At 44.7% G+C, this 20,000-nt stretch overlaps 1 protein-coding gene across 3 annotated transcripts in view; it reads left to right on the top strand.

The window, feature by feature from the left end:
* Nucleotides 1-1,778: 1,778 nt before the first annotated feature.
* The window catches only part of mef2ca (myocyte enhancer factor 2ca), a 50,039-nt gene continuing 31,817 nt past the window's right edge, over nt 1,779-20,000 (top strand). The window contains exons 1-2 of one of the 3 annotated variants that reach the window (XM_048259234.1): nt 1,779-1,979; nt 6,238-6,365. The gene's annotated coding sequence lies outside the window, so the exon portion shown is untranslated. Of the gene's footprint in view, nt 1,980-6,237; nt 6,366-6,885; nt 7,239-20,000 lie in introns of those variants that run through there. The other 2 variants (XM_048259236.1, XM_048259235.1) reach the window with 2 other exon arrangements.

Here is a 20,000-nt window from a genome sequence, read left to right as displayed (position 1 = left end):
TCTTTGGAACACTGTCATATTATAAATAGAGAGAACATGTAAGGGTAACAAATGTGATGGGATCTGGGAAAACAAATTTTAAAAAACAATTTTACCAACTTAGGATTCTGACACCATCCTAGCAACATCCAGGATTTTGGGAGGATGGTATCCAGGATTTTGTTAGGGGACAGTGTCCAGAATGTTGCGAAGATGGTATCAGAATCTTATGTTGGTGAAATTTCACCAGAGAGGGTTCAAAAGAAGGGCAGTTAATATGGTATTAATATGGTTTTGTTTCTTTTAACTTGCATAAAACACTGTCCTGCGGCTTATACACAATGTGACTAATACACCGGAAATTACTGTATTGACTTTAGCTGCACTGGAGGCACCTCATCACACCTAAAAAGGTCATCCAGAGTCGACACTGAAACATGTCTCCCATTGTGAAGGCCAGCCTACAAGACACTTTTTCTAGAATTGAACTACACAAGAGGGCACTTCAACAATGTTTCTTTTTTTTTTCAACCATGGGGCCACCTAGAGCCTGCCAGTGATTAGATTAGAGAATTAGATAACTTTGCCTCTGCTGTTGCTCCAGTGAGACAGAGAGCCTGTCTGTGCATATGTGCTTCATCACATAATGTGATGCGATCTAGGAAAGCCCTTCACATGGTCCACTTAAAAGGTTCTGATACCATCTTAGTAACACTGTCCCCTATACTGTAGCAAAATCCTGGATATCATCCTCCCAAAATCTTGGATGTTGTTAGGATGGTATCAGAATCATAAGTTGGTAAAATTGCACCATGTGAAGGGTTTTCCCAGATCCCAACACATTATGTGCAGCATCACATTGGATTAACAGAAGGAATCTCATAACTTCTTTGGTGGATCTCTAACTTGAAGTTAATCTCCAGTGTAAAAACAACTTACCTATAGGTCTATTTTTGGACAGTAATAATTGTAAATGTTCACTGGGGACCAAATTAATCGTAGTAGTTTTGAGTAAGACTGGAATATGGATTTACAACAAAATAGCCGATAGTATAGCCTTGAGGGTAATCTCGCTCCATCAAAGAAAATCGTTGGCTAGGCTCATTATAATATCATTACACCTACAGGTTGTTTTTCCACCTTTTAACGCATCTGTTGTTGTTCTATCAGGGTAATGAGACTCGACCAGCTCTGTGCTTCTCTAGTGGGTGTCTGCTGTTACTCCAGTCGGACAGTTAGCCTGCATGACCAGGGTGCTCTGTGCTTGCAGGCGCAGTTACATCTCAGCAATACATTTGTTTACAGTGAGAATCTGATCCCTTCTTTGGTGGATGGATCACTTTGCTGCCCTGTTGTTCCTCTAGTGGGGCAGTAAGAGTAACTTTGTGCTTCCCTGGTGTCTGTGCTGTTGCCCCAGTAGGGCAGTAACTCTGTGTCTCCCTGGTGTGTCTCTAGCAGCCGTGCTCCTCCGCTAGTGGGGCAGGGAGCAAGCCCATGGCCGGACTGGTATGTGCTTGTAGGGGCAGTAACCGTGGGCACCAAGGCCGACAAAACGGCAGGTTGTCAGTGATCCGACGCGCTAAATATACCCCAGACTGACAGGGGCAGGTGTGCGCGGCACTGCCAGACTCTCGCACAGCACAGGATGGTCAGCATGCACTGTAGGTCACACTGTGCAATCTGTGCATGTGTGTGTGTGTGTGTGTGTGTGTGTGTGTGTGTGTGTGTGTGTGTGTGTGTGAGTGTGTGTGTGTGTGTGTTTGTGCCGTGGGCTGGGTGTGGTGGGGGCTGGGGTGCCACTTCTCCTCATTGTGCAGTGAGATCTGAACAAAACGCAACCCAATTTTGGGTTTCTCTCCAAAGCCAGCTGGTCTGGCTTTATTCATTCTTTTGTCTTCTTCCTTTCTTTGTTTGTTTTTTTTTCTAACTTTTGATAAGTGGCCCGTAGCAGGTGCTGACGGGCAGACTGAGCTTCCTGGAGAAGAACAGCAGCAGGACTGGTAAGTCTTCATTTTCCCGATTGTCCGTCTGGGCGTTCGGAGACTTCTCAGCCTCTGAAAGCGCCTCTTCTTTAGCTGTGGGGAGACGGAGGAATGTCTCGGCCACTGGACACGGCCAAAGTGGTCAACTATGGAAAAGTGTGTGTGCGCTTTTACGACACAGTGATTCAACACGTCTCCTTTGGGGAATGCAAACCTGAAAATAGAAATAGAAAGGTACAAATTTAGAGGTGAATGCTGTTCGGTGAATGGTTTGAAGCAGTAAAGGGATATGTTTGTCTTGCGTCCTAGTATAGAGACCCACCATGTCATCAGAAGCTTAGAACTGTCTCCTACTTGTTTGTCTGTTTAAAGAATTGAGGTGACCTATGGTATCAAATGTCATTTTACACTTTGGTAATCTACAGAAATTAACTGAGTCCTTGACTTTATTCAACACAGAATGCCAACAGTGTTCAAGTACATTACAAAGAGGTAAATTGGAAATTATGGTGTCAGTAAATAAAAAACAAGATTGTTATGTTCTAACTGGTTTGTTCACCATCGCTGAGAGATCCAAAAAAAAATCTGGTAAAGTTACTTTACAAGACAGGGAAAATATTACTGTGTCATGTTTTGTTGTGTCAATACGAAAGACCCAGTTTTCCTTGAGATCTCCGCTCAGAACAGCTTACTGTCTGTGTGTGTGTGTGTGTGTGTGTGTGTGTGTTTAGTGTGTGTGTGTGTATATGTGGTGCGTGTCTGTGGCTGGTCTGTCTACTGTCAGTGGGCTCCTTCGAGCCCCACGTTGCCGTAATGTCGAGGGACCCACAGCTGCAGGAGCGGTCAGCCACCGCCAGCCCCAGAGCCCTGATCATGAAAGGCACATCAAGGGCGTTTCACAGCGCCCACAAAATGGCCTGCACCGGGTCCCCTGGCCACAAGGCTGTGTCTCGCCTTACAGCTTGGGTTTCAAAACAGCCTTGAGTGATACACGTCTCTTTGTCCCACTGCAGACATACGCTCACTACGCCATAATTGATGTTTTATTTAATCTGTCACTGGGTGGGTGATTTTCCTTGACATTTGTGTTGGTGTTGGTTGGAGTTCAGCTTTCCGATTATTATAAACTTTTCATGCTTGGTTGGAACGTCAGCCTTGTTATTTATTTATTTATCTATTTACAAGTTGCTGACAGAAGCAGAATGAGCCCTTGTTGACAAGATAGTTTTGAATGTTCTGGCCCTGTGGAGGAACCATCTTCCCTAGCGTTTCTGATTTTCGATTCTTAGCCCTCAGTAAATGCTCTCTAATTCCAGGGTGGGTTCAATTTCACCATAAATTAAACCAACTGCAGACTGTTGTCTGCATTGTTCAGTCTGAAAGATATATGTGACCTTAACCCATTCCAGTCATATTTTTTTCAAAGTTATTTGTGTAGGCAAATACAAGCAAATCCTTTTAATTTCCCTAATAACTTAAAAAAAAAAAAAAACACTGTAAGCTGTCGTGTTTTAGGATTACAGTGGTGCCTGCTGCCTGAGTCGCCATTTTGTAGTCCCCGGTTTCAACATGGTTGCCCATAGGCAGCGTGTGACTGGACGGGACAGGCTCTCTCAGTGCTGCTGTTTGTCTGTCCAGTCCAGTGCAGTCAGGGCAGGAGATTTAAATATCTCAGTGGTGTCAGGCCTCTGCCTCTGCCCAAATGTAGAGGTTGCGGTGGGGCACGTCTCAGTTTGGGAACAGAACACGCTCCAACACCGCCCGGCCCTCACTACTGCCCTTAGGCCTCCCAACACACACACACACACACACACACACACATATTTACAAAATGCTTCTATTGATTCTTATCGCCCCTTTTTTAATTAAAGTTAATATATCACTACATTTGAGTACACTTTCATATGAAGACATGCTTGCACAGTCCATTTAAAAGTTGTATTGTGTATGCTGGTCTTCAAAATTCAAATCCATCAGAACATTGTATTGCCCGTGTGTGGTATTTGGTACAAATGATAAAAGAAACAAAAACATATTGATAAAAAGTAGAATCCTCTTTCAAAATGCAAACATTAGGCTCGCTTACATGGACACTTCTATTCCAATTAGAAAAAAATATAAAAGTAAAAAGTAAACGTGACTATTGAGCGCGTTATTCGGTGTTTCCTGGGGGGAGTTTTTTGTGGGAGCAAGCGTGTTCCCCGCGTTCTCCGTGTTTGTTGCTCATCCGTAATGGGCCACAGGTGAACCGCTCTGGGCTATTTGTTCAATGCAACATGTAAATGACCAAAAAAGCCCCCGGTGGCCAATGAGCTAACAGACGAGGGTCACAGATGAGCATGCGAGTGTCCTACTTTCTCAATGACAACCAGTGCGCAGAGACCATTAAAAGGGGTTAACTTTTAACAGTGCAATCAGTCATTATTGCCTCTGTTTTGCATTGTTTTCTGTCCAACAAGGACACGCTTGAGTTCCCAAACCCATCAGTCTGAATTATTACCATGAATTTATGGCATTGTCATAAAATTAAATTGAAATAGTTATTATTAATGATTTCTAATTATGTAGATAATTCATATTATTAATTAAAGTAAAAGTTACAGTTGCTAAAACAAGAAGTTAATGTTGAGCCTATGTACAGGTCTATGCAATAGAACAGGTTTCATACTGAAAATATATTTGTCTTAAGTTACAGTTGCTAAAACAAGAAGTTAATGTTGAGCCTATGTACAGATCTATGCAATAGAACAGGTTTCATACTGAAAATATATTTGTCTTAAAAATCTGTGCCACAGATTTAATCAAGGGTCTCTTCACAAATGTCCACACATGTCCAACTCATTTTATTTGAGTTATAAGACATTTACATGTACCATTGTCCTCACACTGTAGGCTGTATTTCTAGCCTAGCAGAAGTATGTTCAAATTCCATCAACATTCGCAGAGAACATGTTTTCTTTAAACAGATCTCTTGAACATTCTGTAAACATTCCATCTCAATAACCCTCCATTCAACTCTAAATATGTTTGTGGACAACTACCTCCTCAAACTTTTTGCAAGTGTTCGTAAACGTTCACAGAAAACTCAAGGCAAACAGAAAACTGTTTGAAAACGCTTGTGAATGTCTGCCAAATATGTTTGTGCAATTGAACGAACCTTTGGATTAGGGTTAGGGTTGGGTTAGGATTAGGGATAAGAACCCTGCAACTGGCCCGGCCTAAGAGTGGATGTCGTGCAGGCCGGACCTGAGCCCGAGTTCAGCTGTGATGGTGTGTCTGGAGCTGGGCCTGGGCGTGGAGCTGCGATTAAGCTGCAATGGTTGGGGTGCTTGGGGGGTTCCATGTGTTTGAGAGGACACCGTGCTGTGGCTATCATCGTGACACATCACTGGAATTGCTGGCATAGTTCGGGCATGCTGAATGTCAGGCACGGAGCTGAGATCCCTTAAATGAACAAGTGTCAGTCTCAGACTGGCAAAACAGCACAAAAACATTGCCAACCGACAGAGACATGACCATTTTCAGATGAATAAATATTCACTGATATTTATTCTTGAATTTCCCCTTGGGGATCAATAAAGTATCTATCTATCTATCTATCTATCTATCTATCTATCTATCTATTATAAGTCATTGCTGGGCAAAGCTTGGGTCTGTGAGCTGTGACAGTTGATTTGAGGGACAGTTTTCAACAGGATGGACTGGACATACACTCAAAGGAAATGAGCCATAGGCAGTTGTCCTCCACATATAAATGTTTTCCCCGACACACACACATGGAAGATTGTTTTATACTCATGTATATTTTCAGAAGGCACAAACGTACATGTCCACAGAGAGTGACTGTATCTCAATGCCATTGAGATGATGTGGGAGGCCATTCTCATGACCATTACAGCACTGTATTAATGGAGCTACTGTCCAAACAGCAAATCCACTGACACTACAGAAATGACCTGGGGTTGGATAACGGGCTGATATAGCAGGTGTAGTGTTGGAAAGCTACCACTAGTATGCACTGTAGAGCTGTGGAATATCATGCCCAGTCTGTCAGTATTGTTCAATGTTGCTCCATGCTGGGTGTGTGTGTGTGTGTGTTCTTCCCCTTACACACACACACACACACACAAACACACACACACACAAACACACACACACACACACACACACACACACACACACACACACACATCTACTGTACTGTATGTAAGTCCTGGTGGTGTGCAGGATGTGCCATCTCCTGTTGAAATGTCCTTTTCCTCCTGTTGCCCTGTAGGTGCCGTGAAAAGAAGCCTGAACACGCTGAAAATAAGCTACACTGATGGGACAGTGACACAGAGTGATAGAAGCAAAGAGGGATCTGAGCTGGAAGTCAAAACAGAAGGACAGACGCAAGTGATATTGGTAAGGTTTCCTCTCAAACCCTAGTCTCTAGTTAGCATCTCACAGTGGTTAAAACACTGAAAAGACTGTAAAATACTAGGGCCGGGGGGGAAAGAGCTTAAACATCCAATAAGTACTTTTTGGAAAAGAGATGTAAAACGTACTAAAAGGAGTCTATTCTATATCCTCACAGACCCCCGCTTCAGTATAATACAATGTATACCTATATTATTCCTTCAGTGTTGATTAAAACTACAGACACAATTTGTCATCAGTATGCCTACGTAATTTTTTTTTTTTTCATCAAAACAGTATGCTGTGCATCTAGCCTCTTTGTAGACACACATAAGATTCATAGCATAGAATGAGACCGTATGTGGCTCTTAATCGGGCATGCGTTTGGGGTGTTCTGATGTTTCGTGCCCAGTCCACTTTTGCTCTCTTGTTGCAACGCGGTCCTGCCGAGATTGAGTCCGCCCCCTTCCAGCGTGAAAATGACTCTCTCTCTCTCACTCAGCTTGGATAGTGGTGTGACTACGCCACACTGCCCGGGACCGTGCGTCTGAAAACTAGAGAAGTACCAAACCACACGCACGGGACACGTTACCGGGCCGATTCTACACCCTTCGCCGTGTCAAACCGCCGAGGTCAAGATCGGCCATTCAGCCGAATATTGCAATCGTTGTCACCTCAGAAGTCGTGAGCTTTTTTGATAATTCACTCGCGTTACAGTTGGTTACCTGCGAGCTCGTCTGTAGTTGCTTTGGATTATAAAAAAGTGGGGGTTTGTCCTTTACGCGTGAGAAGTGTCCACCGCTGCCAATTCAGGTGGACACGCAAAGCCCTTCGCAGCCAATGTTCTTCGGAGGACTAAGCACACTGAAGTGTTATGAAGTAAGTAAAAGTGCTGCTATTGCAACCTATTTGTACGATTGTGAAACGACATGGACAGTTTTGAACTTGTAGCATAGTACACAGACACGAGTAAGGGTAAACTAGAGTTAAGTCTATTTTAAGTTGCATGGATGTAAAATATAGGGTAAGAACGCATTTCTTATACGTTAACTAATATTTTTGTGAAATGTGTCAAATAAATCACAGCTATCCTTATTCAGCATGCATCCCCTTGTAGGCTACATCAAAGTACATAACAGAGCACGTTGTAACAGGATCACTAAACGTAATATTTCATAACCATTTGGTGCTTTGGATGTGATCACGTTTTATGTGACAACGGCTATTTGAAACAGTAACCATTCTATCATCTAATAGTGGTAGTGGGTACATTGTTAACGGATAATAGAGTTTGCCTTGAACACATAAATTAACTATTTTACTGCTGTGAGATCCATTAAGCTCTCAACAAGATCACCTGAGACGGAATGACACTCTTTCACTAATTTCGCTCGCGGCTGCCCAGGGACCATTTACAGCCTGGCCGCGCTGAATAGAGAGCCTCGGGCCGTTTTCCTCCCTTGAACAATTTCACACACTGTGGAGATGCTCACGCACTGTAAACGCTAATGCGCGTGTTTGTGAAGGCCCATGTGTGTAATGACACCGGTAATGTGCAGTTGCTCACAAAAATTGGTAATCTGTTAGTTGTTTATCTGTGCGATGATGCTAAAGGCGTATATGATTCAGAAAAGGGGGATTCCATGACGTTAATATCAGCGGAGATCTCTTCAGCGCAAGCCAACGTGAGCGATTTAGCCAATTTGTTTAGTCCGTAATGACTTGTGATTGATTTAGTGAAGTCAAAGACTTTTAGTGAACTAAAAGTTGCCTAGATGGAAGAAGCAGTAGTTTGCAGTCTCATGCTTTGGTCTATGCTGCATTTGATTAGGCTATATGGTAAAAAATATGTGGGAATGTGTGTCACGCACCGCGCCGTCCTCTGTAAACAGCGACAGAGGACTAGATAGGCCATGTGTGAGTGGTCACTTCTGTACGACTCCGCCGAGTTCATAATAGGAGACACATTGTCCAGTGACATGGCATAGAAATAGAACAATACTTCAGCTTATGTTGTGGACTATTGGCTTGGAACTGCTCTTGCTTCAGCCGTGAGTTTATGTTATAAAGTTGCAAAGACAAAGGTTAATGTTTCCAAGATCAACTTTACAATAAAAAAAATAGCTAGATATTTCAACAGCCATATCAAATTATGTTTGACCTGTTGTTGTATGCCCTGTAGAACAAATCTTATTTCCATTTTAACATTTAGTTTCACAAAGAGAGTTAACATAATGTTGCTCAACAAGCAATTTTGGTTTTGATCTGTGTACACTGGTATTTAAATGCTTATATTTAGACCTCAAATGAGAGCTTTAGTTTTTTCAATTCTAGCTCTCTCTCTCTCCCTCTCTCCATCTCTCTGTTCTGTTGAATGTAAAATTCATGACCCTGGGCTTGTGTTCTCCACTCCCATCCTGAGCGGATGGAGGAGAGTGGTGGAGGCTCAGTGCATGCATCTAACAGTAACCCACCTCCCCCTGACCTGAGCTGAGCTCCCTTATGAATGTGATTGCACTGTGCCGACTGATCCTCCAGACATTTACAGGCCATGGGACATGTTCAGCAGTGTAACTTTTAGGCACCTCTGCAGTCAAAATTAGTCATGTGTGTTCGCTGACCTCATGGCAACACACTGAGGGGGTGTATGTGTGTGTGTGTGTGTGTGTGTGTGTGTGTGTGTGTGTGTGTGTGTGTGTGCGTGCGTGCGGAACAGACTCTGCAGTTTTCAGTCTTGCAATGTCATGCATGGCGCTGAAGGACTCAAATATGTGTCTCCTTTCTCTCTGTTTGTCAGGCATTGCTGCAGTATGATATCAGTATCAACATTTGCAGCTTTCTCTCATAGAGTCTGTTCTTGAACAGCACACTGTTTTTTTTTTCGGTGTCAGGAAAATATTTTCTCTTTTTTTTGGTAAAGGTTGTGTTGGAAGTATTCACAAGGATGTTTTGGATCAGAATAGAGCTGCCTTTGATGTTTAGGTCTGCACACAATTTCTGTTATGGAACTTGTTATGTGAAGTGTTGGTGCACATTTGTGTGTGTGTGTGTGTGTGTGTGTGTGTGTGTGTGTGTGTGTGTGTGTGTGCGCATCTTTGTGCATGAGACACAGTCAGAGGGGGAAAAAAGTGAGAGAGACACAGAGACATAGAGAGAGAGAGAGAGAGAGACAGAGACATAGAGAGAGAGAGAGAGAGAGAGAGAGAGAGACAGAGACATAGAGAGAGAGAGAGAGAGAGAGAGAGAGAGATACAGTAAATAAACAGATTAAGATACAGTGGCAGCCCTCCTCAGCCCCTCTCTGTGCTCCACTGCTCTGTGCTGCAGTGGATGGGTGGTCCAGAGACGCAGACCTCCACAACTCCCATTGGTTTACACAATTAGCCACCAGCCTGTCCAACAGATGTCTCTCTATAGGAGTCTGCACTCTGCATGCCACAGCATGGAGTCAGGGGGCAGCAGCTCCAGCACCAGTCGCCCAGTGGCCTAGCTGCCCAATGAGCTCCCGAACCAGCGCTCCACTGGCCTGGATGACCACCATGAGCAGGCTGATCATGAGAATGACCACCGCACACGTGAATAAAAGGCCTCACACACACACACACACACACACACAAACACACAGACACGCAAACCTACGCTTGTGGAGGCCTGCTCTGACACTGGGTTGAAATCTTGTGACTTAACATTTATAGGTATTTACCTATTCCAACATGTCAGGCTTTCATCCCTTTCCCCCCCACCTGCTCTGATGCCCAGAGGTCATTTTACCATTAATTTAGACGTGAGTTGAACACTTAAGCTTATTTGGGCGCTCCCATGGGCTTGTTGCAAATGACTGGCAGAAAAACAGAACATGTCTCACCCTGCTTGGATTGACTGCTCTGCTTGTGCATTGTAGTTTACCCCACAGACAAATAAACGAGCGAACGGGTGAAACGGGTCACCAGAGACATTGCTTCCTGGTCTTTTCCTTGCACCTCGTGCCCAGATGGTGGCCGAGCCTGGAACGCATACGGGCCAGATTGGGGCCAGTTCAGAGCCAGGCCCGGGCCAGACCTGGGTCAATGGGCAGTTTAGCTCTGAGAAACTCTCCCCCACTACATTTTGTCAAATTCAATTTATTTTTGTCACAGGGCTAAAATAGTCAATTCACCATATTACATCCTCCAGAGCTGGGGTTTCACACAGAGTGCTCTTTGTATGTTGCCTGTATGAAGCGTTAATCAGGGAACAACCCCCATTCCTCAACACACACACACACACACACACACACACACAGACACACACACACATACACACCCACACCTACGTTTGCATTAAGTAGGATATTTTTAGCGGATCATGTGTTTGTCATTTTAGGATGAGGTGAAACATTAATTGACATGATTCCTAAAGAGAAACAAAAAAATTCCAGAATTTAGTGGTCATTCCAGAAGCTGTAGTGGTACACTACAGCAGACTCTTGGGAAGCAAAAATGGCAGATGAAAACTCACAAAAGTCCTCCTTGTCATTCCCCTCTGTTTGTGACGCCTTAAGGCCTATTCACACCAAGAACGATAACAATAACTATAACTATAACCATAACGATAAAAGTGTTCACACTGAACAACGATAAACAAAGTCTCTCATTGTGTTAATAAATGTGAGGGCTAAAATTCGATGGGTTCTGATTGGCTATTAGCATTTTATCGTTGTGAAAATCGCTCTGAAAGTGATCCCCAACGATATCGTTCTTCATGTCGTTATCGTTATAGTTTATGTGTGAACGTCGTCATTCAAATGATTCATATGAGAACGATATTTATTTATAGTTATCGTTATCGTTCTTGGTGTGAATGGGCCTTTAGTTTGACATTCTGTAAATAAGTTTATTAAAGTTTGCATGGTACAGTATTGTGTTTTACAAGTGGGCACTATTCAAGGGTCTCTCTCCAAAGCGAAATGCTTCTCAGACATCAAGAGGCAGGACTGTGTAACGTTAAGTCTCAAACAAGACCACTTCCTAAGCGCAGTGTGCTGTATGCCATGAACATCAAATGCTGGTTTGAAAAGTGACAGCTACAGTGAGGCCTGCTGTGTGTGTGTGTGTGTGTGCGCGCGCGCTTTTCTGTCTTTAGGTACCTGTCTGAAAGCTGAAAGCGTAGTGTTTTACGTCAATAAGTGGCTTACAGAAGACTCTGCTGAATCATTATCATGGCTTCAAAAACGTCAAAATCTGAAGGATGCGTAGAAGTCTATTCTACTTTCGTGAGCTGTCTTTCCGGTCGCAAGTCCTTAGGGTGGCATTTAACAGGCTACGACTTCAGGCTTGTGAAAGAGGAGAGACTCTCCAGCAGAGTTGAGCTCAGAAAGTTGGGCTTGGTTGTTGGAGTGCTTTGTAGGAGCCACCACAAAGGACGAGAAGTACGAGTACTAGTCTCGTAATGGTGCTTTTCTATCGTACGCTGCTCCTCGACCGCTGGCGCCTATCAAGTGGCTCGAGACTCTTCACTCACTTTAAGACAGGTTTGTGAAAAAGCCTGTGGCGTTGTGGACTGTCTCTCTCCGTTCCTCAGCAGGGGTGTCTGTCTATCCATCTCCGTCTCTGCAGCGGACGTTTGTTTAGGGTAAAAAGTTCATTATTTTATTCAGTGAAAGCAGTCAGTGCAGCGGGCCGGGTATATTTAGAGGAGGAAGTGTCGTGGAGCAGGAGGAGAAGGGTGTGGGTACCTGCCATCGCCCTGGCTTGGTTTACAATGCGCCCCGAGAGCTCTGATGTCACTTCCTGCCTTAGGCTAGGCCACTCTCTCACGCTGAGAGGAAACGGACACACACACACTCTCTCTATCCTCACTCTCTCTATCTCTCTCACTCCTCTCGCTCATTCTCCTCTCTCTCTCTCTCTCTTCTCTCTCTCTCCCTCTCTCTATCTCTCTCTTTCTCTCTCACCCCTCTCTCTCTCACACATGTGTACACACACACACACACACACACACACACACCTATGATCAGCCAGCTAGCAATCAGTTTCACAGTAAGAGAACAGTCAAGAAACCACTCTGAAAACTGTGAAGAGGGACGTTTTGTTGCTTTAAGTGGACACAAAAATTGTGTATAGTTTTATGCATCTATCCTCTGCTAAACATTATTGTCTGATGTCTTTATGCATTGATTAACTGTGTATATGCATTCGTGGTGTATGGCTGTAATAGACATTAAACAAGAGCTCAGCTGTCAGACCAACACTTCACCCGTGTAATAGTTTATTTTTAGTGTTGTGGTGTGTTGTATGTGTAAGTATTATCCGGAATGATTTGCCTAGCTAGTCTAGCGGTAATTAGTACAGGACAGTACATACTGTAATAAATGTTTTTTTTATCTAGTTTACATCCGTATGACGAGTATAAAGTGAAGTAGTTTAGTGGTTAGTGGTGAAACAAACACACACACACACACACACACACACACACATGTAGGTCAACACACACACACATGCACTCCGTGTCTCCATATCTCTGGGTGAGAAGTGGAAAGTGGAATAGACTGTTGGTTTGTTTTATCCCTGGGGTCCCTACCTGTGGACTCGGCCCACTGGTCTGTCTATCTCAGTACACACACACACACACAGATATCCACACAAACCTACTCATACATGCACCACTACACACATACACCCAGTTCTGACACACACAGAGCGCAATTGCAATGTTTCCGAAAACAAAACACAGACACACACAAAAAAACATTCCTGAATCCTGGATAATTTGATGGATTCTTCTTTAGACCATGCTGCACCCTTCCCACCAAGTTTAATGAAAATCAGCCTGGTATAGTTTTGGTGTAGTTAATGTAAAAAAGACAGAAAAGCAAACAAACAAATGACATCAGAAACCTCTCCTTGACGGAGGTAATAAGACAATAACTTCCCCAGGCGTACTATAGGCATACTTCTAAATATAGCCTATCACAGGCTTTGGCCAGATGCAGGCCAGTCCCAGGACACATCCTGTTAGGTCCAACCTGCTTGTTTTGAACTGGTTGTTTTCCTCACTTGGAACATCACTTAACCTTACACATTTTTCATAATCACTCCTGAAAAGGCATCTGCCAAATGCCTAAATACCTTAAAGATAATCTTGTATGTAATACATTTTTAAATCATAAACTAGGCTACGTATTGTAATAATTGTAATTATAATGATCTAGTATTTAGCACAATTCAGTATTTTTTATTTCAGTTTGATACACTTTTTGAAGCATCTGATTCGGTGCCAATCTGTGACAATCTGTGCCCATTGACTGGAGCACTTAAATCAGTGAAATCAGAGTCCGAATCAGGCCTGCCCTCTTAGCAGAGCTGCATAGCACAGTGTGCATCAGCTGTTAGTAAATGACCACTCCCAGCTGTGGAATCCACAGAGAGTCAGTTTAGTCATGTGTGTTCTGCATTTTATACAGACTGTTTTGGTAAATGTAGTCTTGGGGGTGGTCATGCTGGCTAGCACCATAGTGGAGTGATGATTTAAAATGTCTAAGTTGCTTGCTAGTGCAGTAGAATAAATACATCAAGTAAGAGACGAAACCAGTAAGCTTACATCCTTCCGTTTAGACATAAAATAAAAAAATGGGGCAGCCGTGGCCTACTGGTTAGCGCTTCGGACTTGTAACCGGAGGGTTGCTGGTTCGAACCCCGACCAGTAGGTATGGCTGAAGTGCCCTTGAGCAAGGCACCTAACCCTTCACTGCTCCCCTCGCCTGTTGTTGTTGCAGGCAGCTCACTGCTTGCGGGATTAGTGTGTGCTTCACCCTCACTGTGTGTTCACTGTGTGCTGAGTGTGTTTCACTAATTCACGGATTGGGATAAATGCAGAGACCAAATTTCCCTCACAGGATCAAAAGAGTATATATACTTATACTTAAAATATAAGTTCTTATCAATATAAATGTATAGGGTTTTTTATAGTGTTGTTGAAGCATTTAAATTGTTCTTACAATTGCCACACCTTATTTTTCCAATTTAGACATGTGAAGTACAGGGCAAACAGACATTTCCATTAGTGTGTGTGTGTGTGTGTGTGTGTGTGTGTGTGTGCAATGCATGGCCCCTTGTGTTGTTAATGTTCTTTACTTAGAAACACTGCTCCTCAGAACTACCTGCATGTGTGATGTGCGATAGTTGAGTGTGTATTAGCCTAATGTGTTAGCGTGTGTTTGTGTTAGTGTGTGTGTGTTAGCGTGTGTGTGTGTGCGTGTGTGTGTGTGTGTGTGTGTGTGTGTGTGTGTGTGTGTGTGTTAGTGTGTATGTGTATGTGCTGAATGACCTCATGTGGTCTGTGGCTTTAGGATGACTGCATGGTTTCAGTAGGCGCAGCACTGTGGGGGCCGTGGTGAGCGCTGAAGCCCGCTGCAGCTGGGACACTTCTGCTCACCCTCAGGAAACCATGAAACGAGAGGCCAACAGCGCTGCTGCTGCTGACGCTAATGCTGCTGCTAATGGCAACGCAGCTGCTGATGCTAACACTGAGGCTAGTGCTAACGCTTATGTAGCTGATTCTAACATAGCTGCTGATACTAGCGTTGAGGGTAGTGCTAACGCTAATGCTGTTAATAGCTGCTAATGATAGCGCTGAGGATAGTGCGAACACGAATGCTGCTGATACTAAAATATTCTGCTGAGGCTACCGCTAAGGCTAACGCCGCTTCAGCTGCTCCTGGATGGCCTCTAAAGTCTGTGTGACGAACAGCATCACATCTTTTCATCATGCTAGGTAAAAAGAAAAAAGACAAAATGAACGAAGGCACTACAAAGGCAGAGACTGATGTGTTGATGTGCCTTGGACAGTGTCTTTCTCTCTATCTCCCTCTCTCTGCCACTCATTCTCTATCTACCTCTCTGTTCCTCCAATGTCTGTCTTTCTCAGGCAGGTGTCGGCTGGCACAAAACTCTGCTAGTGTAATTAGGGCACAGAAAGTTACACTGGCCCCCTTTTCGCAAACTTCCCTTCGCTGCAACAAAAACCATCAAATGACAAGTCCCTCCCACTTTAACAGAGAAAACAGCTAGAACTGATGTTACTCAATTTTTCTGATGGATAGAACTGGGCCTTTGTGTGACACTGCAGATCAGCTCAGCTGTGAGCACCATACATGCAAACCGTGAGAGAACCATAGGCTCTAATGTTCTAGGTTCTAGTGTTCTAGGTTCTAGTGTTCAGCTGTAAGCACTGTGAGAGAACCATAGGTTCTAATGTTCAGCTGTAAGCACTGTGAGAGAACCATAGGTTCTAAAGTTCAGTTGTGAGCACCATACATGCAAACCGTGAGAGAACCATAGGTTCTACTGTTAAGCCGTGAGCAGTAGACAGACAGGCAAACCGTGAGAGAACCATATAATAGGTTCTATTGCTCAGACACACAGGCAAACCGTGAGAAAACTATGATCACAGCCACAGTGAACATGCATGTCCCTGTGGTCTCCTTGGGGTGGGGGTCGTGTATTCTCTGTAGCTGGAGGTCAGGAGCTGTAGGTCTAACAAGCCAGCAGGCCAGTGCTGTGTGTGGAGGGCAGTGATATGGACTGGGAGACTGGAGGGTTTGGAGGGGGGGGTCTGGACAGTAGAGTGTGTGTGGGGTGGGGGTCTGGAGAAGTGGCGGGTCAGGGCATGGGAATGTAGCGGACGCCTGGGAACTGCTCTTCTTCTGCTGTGCGGTTAGCATACCACAGATCTGTGTCTCACACACACACACACACACACACACACACACACAGACTCACACACACACACTCTCTCTCTCACACACACACACACACACAACCCACAACCCCCCTCTTCACTGTCTCGTTCATTTGATTTTTCACCTACTCCCTCTTTTTTGATCTCTGCTTCACTTTCTTTCTTGATCTTCTTTTCTTCACTCCTTCACTCCGTCTGTGTCTGAATATGTACCTCTTTCTGTAGCTTTGCTTCTTTCACTCTATCATCTCTCTCTCTCATACACTTTCTCTCTCCCTCTCTCTGTCTCTTTCTCTGTCTGTCTGTCTGTCTGTCTGTGTCTCTGTTTTTGTAGCTTTCCTTCTGTCTCTCTCTCCCTCTCTCTGTCTGTCTGTCTGTCTGTCTGTGTCTCTGTTTTTGTAGCTTTCCTTCTGTCTCTCTCTCCCTCTCTCTGTTTCTTTCTCTCTCTGTCTGTCTGTCTGTCTGTCTGTCTGTCTGTCTGTGTCTCTGTTTTTGTAGCTTTCCTTCTGTCTCTCTCTCCCTCTCTCTGTCTGTCTCTCTCTCTGTCTGTCTGTCTGTCTGTGTCTCTGTTTTTGTAGCTTTCCTTCTGTCTCTCTCTCCCTCTCTCTGTCTCTTTCTCTCTCTGTCTGTCTGTCTGTCTGTCTGTCTGTGTCTCTGTTTTTGTAGCTTTCCTTCTGCCTCTCTCTCCCTCTCTCTGTTTCTTTCTCTCTCTGTCTGTCTGTCTGTCTGTCTGTCTGTCTGTCTGTGTCTCTGTTTTTGTAGCTTTCCTTCTGCCTCTCTCTCCCTCTCTCTGTTTCTTTCTCTCTCTGTCTGTCTGTCTGTCTGTCTGTCTGTCTGTGTCTCTGTTTTTGTAGCTTTCCTTCTGTCTCTCTCTCCCTCTCTCTGTCTGTCTCTCTCTCTGTCTGTCTGTCTGTCTGTGTCTCTGTTTTTGTAGCTTTCCTTCTGTCTCTCTCTCCCTCTCTCTGTCTGTCTCTCTCTCTCTGTCTGTCTGTCTGTCTGTGTCTCTGTTTTTGTAGCTTTCCTTCTGTCTCTCTCTCCCTCTGACTGTGTATTTCTTTCTATAGCTCTGTTTTTCCCCCGCTCTCTCTCTCTCTCCGTCCCCAACACTGATAACGCGCAGCAGTGTGTTCTGTCTTTTTTTTGTCCTTGGGAAGTTTTGGTGGCAGCCCAAGTGAGAGCAGACTGAGCCGAAGCCGAGCCGAGCTGAGCTGCCCGCTGTCCCCATTCCGGCTCTGATTGATACAGTTTCCTGGCTGCCAGTGCTCTGAGCTGCGACTGCTCCCCTGACAGCCGTGAAGCAGAAGCACTCACTGTTAGTGACTGGAACAGCACTGGGCGCTAGGCTAGCCGAGAAGATAAACTGGGTGAGCTGGACGCTACAGCCCTGTGAGGAACAGCGAACGGGCCACTTGTATTCCTTGTGTGCTGGAATGCAGTTGTGATCCTAATGTTTTCTGTAGGCCGGGAGGACAACAGGTAAACTAATAAAAGAGTAGATGACTTGTTAATGGAAAGCCTATTAAGCCCCGCTAATCTCTTAAACAGCCATTAATGCCACAGAAAACACCCTTTGTAACGTCTAATCACAAAAAAATGCAGAGAAAAAAAAGAAAGGAAAATTATTCTCTCTCCCTTTCTCTCTCTCTCTCTCTCTCTCTCTCTCTGATGTCATAGCGTGGGATTCTTTGCCAGTGACTCAGAGCAGAGGCTGTGTGTGTGTGTGTGTGTGTTTGTGTGTGTATGCTTGTGTGTGTGTGTATGTGAGTGTGTTTGTGAGGGCAACTCAAAAGTAGCATTCACAGGATTAGTGTGTGAGGATGAGGGAATGCCTCATCTGGTGTTTCACGCACACACACTCGCGAGTGCTGTGGGTCTGAAGCCACTGTGGTCTCTGGGTCTATAATTTACAGTATAAATTATTCTTACCTGATATGATAAGACTCTTTTCAAACTCTTGCCAGAGTTCTGTTTTCACCTTTCGGTTGGCATAAAGTAAAGGATGTAATATCGTATACAACTGGCCTCTCTTGAATCAAAGTATGAAGAAGGCTGTGTCGTGGTGAAAATGTCCAGATAGAGATGGAAAATCAGCTGGACCTTCTTGATTTTGTCATTTGCTTGGTGTGGTCAGTTCTGTTTCTGTATTTGTGCACCGATTCACTGAACCGAGCAGCCAATGGGAGTGATCCCTACCACCCAGGGCTCTGTTGCTGCAAACGAACTGGCAGAGAACCGTCGGCTTGATCTTCGATGCACTTTAAGGCCAAAAGGTGTGTGTCTGTGTGTGCATGTGTGTATGTGTGTTTGTGTGTGCATGTGTGTATGACTTTAGACCCACACATGGGGGGTTCAGAAACCTCTCTAGTTACTGGGGTTTCTTGTAGCTCACAGCAGGGGCATTCAGGGTAATCCTATTACTGCAGCTAGTTAGGTGCCCTTCCACCCTGTGAAGAGGTTGTGTTATTGTTTTTCTGTGTGTGTGTGTGTGTGTGTGTGTGTGTGTGTGTGTGTGTGTGTGTGTGTGTGTGTGTGTGTGTGTGTGTGCGTGCGTGCGTGTGTGTGTGTGATGTTTGAAGAATGCAGAGTGGTATCACTTACTGTATTGTGTGTTCTTCAGGGGGTGTCAGGGGTTGGCATCTCATGGAAGGAAGCACCTTTGGACTTTTCATTGTCTGCCGGCTCTGATTTCACTTCCTGTGCTTCCATGAGGGCCTTTGCGAGCGTTTCCTGTCTCTCGGCCCATCTGTGTCACAGACCGTCTGTTTGTCAGTCCTTACTTCCTCCTTCCAGACACCATCAGACCTCTAAACACACTCCGAAGAGTCCACCTTTCACCCTCTTTCTCCTCCGAGCACTATACTGTATACGCCAGGCACAGTTCAGCTCCAGATCTTTTGACGTTAAGGAATCTGACTGGCTGCCACACGCACAAAGGGCAGTTTCTCAACGTGTTTCACCCTCCCACAATTTAACACAAGCTGCAAATCCACAGGCGCAAATACAATATTTGCATTATTTGAATATTTAATTAGATGTGAATAGATATTTGAATATTATGCACCAGCGGAGGAGGGGCAGTTCTAGATCATATGTACTAGGGGTGCAAGCCCTTGGTCAGTTCCCTTAGAGAAGGGAGCCTGCAGCCGTGGTTGCATTGGACTCACCACAACTCAGTCCCACACGCAAGATAAGTTGTCTTCAGACGTTGCTCTTCCCAATGCAGTTCACCTCACACTTTACTGAACGTTATTGCCTAAAGGCTGTTTGATTGTGAATACTCTCCTCGCGTTTGTCTTGTTTGTGTGAGCGGTCGAGGGTAGGTGGAGGGCAACAAGTCCCTTGGGGTAGTCCCCCGCCCTCCCCAGAGCCGAGGAAGCTCCCCTCTGAAGTCCCAGCATGCTTTTCAGCGAGCGTGAACTTGCCCCAGCCTCCGCTGGCTGGCACGGGATGTTGGCTGTTCTCGCTCAGGCCCCTAATGGCTGCCGCTCAATAACCCTTAAAGGTGTGGGGTTTTTGAACATTCTAACATAAGATTCCGTTCCGCAACAATAGAAGGTTCTAAAATTCTACGTTGAATTCACTGAACCCAGATATTCTTTAGAACATTCATTTTCCAACATTCCCGTCACACCGGGGTTAAGTAAATCGGCCGCTTTCACCCCATTGCTGGCACCAGTTCACTCAGACGTATCATCACATTCCTCAAGCCCAGAACGAGCCCGCGGCGGAGATGGCGCTCACAGTGACACACACCTACACCAGCCGTCAAAACACACACATACACCACTTTCTTGTGATGAGGCACAAAATATACACACACCTACACCAGCCGTCAAAACACATGCACACCACATTCTCCTGATGAGGCAGAAAACATACACACACCTACACCAGCAGTCAATACACACACACACACACACACAC

The sequence above is a fragment of the Alosa alosa genome, chromosome 12 (genome assembly GCF_017589495.1).
Source record: "Alosa alosa isolate M-15738 ecotype Scorff River chromosome 12, AALO_Geno_1.1, whole genome shotgun sequence".
NCBI lineage: Eukaryota > Metazoa > Chordata > Actinopteri > Clupeiformes > Clupeidae > Alosa > Alosa alosa.
The sequence above is the reverse complement of the archived record's forward strand: the minus strand, read 5'-3'. Positions and strand labels throughout refer to the sequence as shown.